This window comes from Eschrichtius robustus, chromosome 4 (genome assembly GCF_028021215.1).
Source record: "Eschrichtius robustus isolate mEscRob2 chromosome 4, mEscRob2.pri, whole genome shotgun sequence".
NCBI lineage: Eukaryota > Metazoa > Chordata > Mammalia > Artiodactyla > Eschrichtiidae > Eschrichtius > Eschrichtius robustus.
In genome coordinates this window covers 59,490,198-59,493,084 of record NC_090827.1, presented here as the reverse complement: position 1 = coordinate 59,493,084, position 2,887 = coordinate 59,490,198, and the positions used below count along the sequence as shown (strand labels likewise).

The 2,887-nt window shown below is 48.2% G+C and overlaps 1 non-coding gene across 1 annotated transcript; it reads right to left on the bottom strand.

The window, feature by feature from the left end:
- Positions 1–2,162: 2,162 nt before the first annotated feature.
- LOC137764478 (small nucleolar RNA SNORA3/SNORA45 family) lies at positions 2,163–2,291 on the bottom strand. The gene has a single exon (XR_011073983.1). It is a non-coding gene; the product is annotated as a small nucleolar RNA SNORA3/SNORA45 family (small nucleolar RNA).
- Between the last annotated feature and the right edge of the window lie 596 nt (positions 2,292–2,887).

Genomic DNA, 2,887 nt, shown 5'->3' with positions numbered 1-2,887 from the left:
CTGGTCATGAGTTGTTGGTGGAATTTGTGGAATGGATTGTTCTCTTGGAGTCACCCAATACCCCCAGACAATGGGCATACACATTCTTAGTTTTATGTAAGAGCTAATAAGGAATGTTCCGTGCACCCCATCAGAAGCAGGAAGCAGGTGCCTGACTGCCTGCCGACCTGCCTTCTTCCTCTCCTTTCTCCCCCTCCTCCTCCCCACACCCTTCCTCCTCCTCCTCCTCCCCTCCTGTCTTTAAGGAAGAAAAGAAGAGGGAGAAGGGAAAGCAAGATAGATCCATTGCGCAGAGGTCACTGGGAGAATTATACCATAGGTTGGAGGGAAGATAAGTATGGAAGATAAGGGATACCCTGGGGTTTTCACTTCATAGAATTTGCTTTTATTCCTTTGTTGTTTTTTCTCACTGAATACTCTTCTAGAAAAAAGGCATTGGGCTTCCCTGGTGGCGCAGTGGTTGAGAGTCTGCCTGTCAGTGCAGGGGACACGGGTTCGAGCCCTGGTCTGGGAAGATCCCACATGCCGTGATGCAACTAGGCCCGTGAGCCACGACTACTGAGCCTGCGCGTCTGGAGCCTGTGCTCCGCAACAAGAGAGGCCGCGATAGTGAGAGGCCCGCGCACCGTGATGAGGAGTGGCCCCCGCTTGCCGCGGCTGGAGAAAGCCCTCGCACGGAGATGAAGACCCAACACAGCCAAAGATAAATAAAATAAATTAATTAAAAAAAACCAAAACAAAAAAAAGCACAAAACTTAAAAAAAAAATATAGAGAAAAAAGGCATTAAAGTATGAGGTAACTATTGTGAGGCCCTGCCTTACTCATACGTTCAGATTTAGGAGCTGAGAAAGTCCCCTCTCCAACTGCAACATTTCAGGGTTTTTCGGTTGCACGTAACACAAAGCCCAACTCAAACTGGGTTAAACAATAAAAGAGATAGATTGACTCAGCACTAGAAAGGTCAGAAACAGTGGTCTCAGAGTCAATTTGATTTAGTCAGACATCTTTTCTTTACCATCTATGGTGACAATTTCAAACTGAGACCGGCTCCATGTTTCAGCGTCCATCTCCAGAGAGAGGAGGCCAGTCCTCAGGGCTGGCTGGTCGCCTATAACCAGCCCCTCTGACCTGGGAAAAGTCATGTGCCAGCTGGCTGAGGGTTGGCTTTCCTGAACCGGTCCCTGCAGTGTGGAGGTGGGCTCACCCGGAGATGCAATCACCAGGGCTGCTTCCCAGTGAAGGAAGGATGGTGTGGATCCTGGGGTGACAACTGCAATGCCCACCACTACATCTTCTAAAAAGGCCCCTCTGATTCCTGCACTGAGGGTGAAAACTCCTTTAAGAGGGCATCAAGCCTCTCATTCTGAAATCTGAGATAAAATTGAAACAGTAACAGTGAATTTACATTAAAATATATTGAGAGAGTAAGTTTTTACCAACACAAATGTCAATGAGCTGACGAGTAATTTTATTCTCTGTAATTGAATTAAATTAACTCACGAGCCCTAACTTCTACTTGGTAATAGAAAACTAAATTTTTCTAATTCAAGATAAATTCAATTACTTATGGTTTAAATCCTAACCTTTTTTTAAAAAAAAAAAACACAGGTTAGCTTTTTTTTAAAAATTTATTTATTTACTTGTGGCTGTGTTGGGTCTTCGTTGCTGCACGCCGGCTTTCTCTTGGTGCGGCGAGCAGGGGCTACTCTTCGTTGCGGTGCACGGGTTTCTCATTGCGGTGGCTTCTCTTGTTGCAGAGCATAGGCTCTAGAGCTCAAGCTCAGTAGTTGTGGTGCGCAGGCTTAGTTGCTCCGCGGCATGTGGGATCTTCCCGGACCAGGGCTCGAACCCGTGTCCCCTGCATTGGCAGGCGGACTCCCAACCACTGCGCCACCAGGGAAATGCCACAGGTTAGCATTTAAACAAACCTCCCTCTACGTGACTTCAAGCCCCCATACATACCCATAATCTTCTCAGCTCTTCTGCTGGAGAATTTGCCCCTTGCCATGGCAGTCTGCTTTGGGAACGTTTCCTTCCCCAGAACTTTGTAGTAGCTGTAGAAGAAAGAGAATAGGGTCCTTAATACACCATGGCAGGTACCAACCTCCTGAGGGGTTTGAGGAAAGGTGCCTGACAACCCACTCCATCTAGGAGCCAGCAAGGGCATTTCTGATCTGGGCACTACTGGGGACACTGATTGCCCTCGCCAGTGAATCAAGACCAGCAGATGCTCTCCTAGGCTCCAGCACACCACGACGAGAGCCAGCAGGATGTGACTCTAGACACAGGAAACCCAGTCCTTGAGTAAATTCTTAGTCAAGATTTTTCTTCTCTTCCCACTTTTTTTTTTTTTTTTTTTTTTTTTAATTTTCTCCCTAAGAATGATCTTGGTTCCTGGCACTCTTATGTATGACCTTAACATTTAGGGGATGAGCACCTGAGAGGTCCTTCTTGGGAAGAGCCTCTTCTGAGCTGGCTTTGGCTTTGGGCATCTGTCCTCACTGCCACCCACTGCTGATGTCTGTAGTCTACCCCTCCCTGTGGCTTCCAGGTCTATCCACTATAAGGCTGTTCTCAGTCCATTGCCTTTTTCTCAGCCAAACTCTTGCCCCATCTCAGGGAGAAGGGGAGGAGGGAAGCCATAGGAAGACGTTTGCTGCTCTTCTGAGCTGCTCTGATGCTGAAGGAAATGGGGGGGGGCATCCATCTCAGAGGGTCCCTCTGGCTGGACTTGCCCTGTGGCCATTGCTATTCTGGGGTGGCCCTGCATGTTGCCACAGGGCTCTCTGTGAGAATGTTTCCTTGCAGGACTCTCCGTTGGTATGGAGGCACAAGTCTTCCTGCTCCCAGATCCTCAAACCCTTTGGAGGGTTTCTCTCCCTCCTA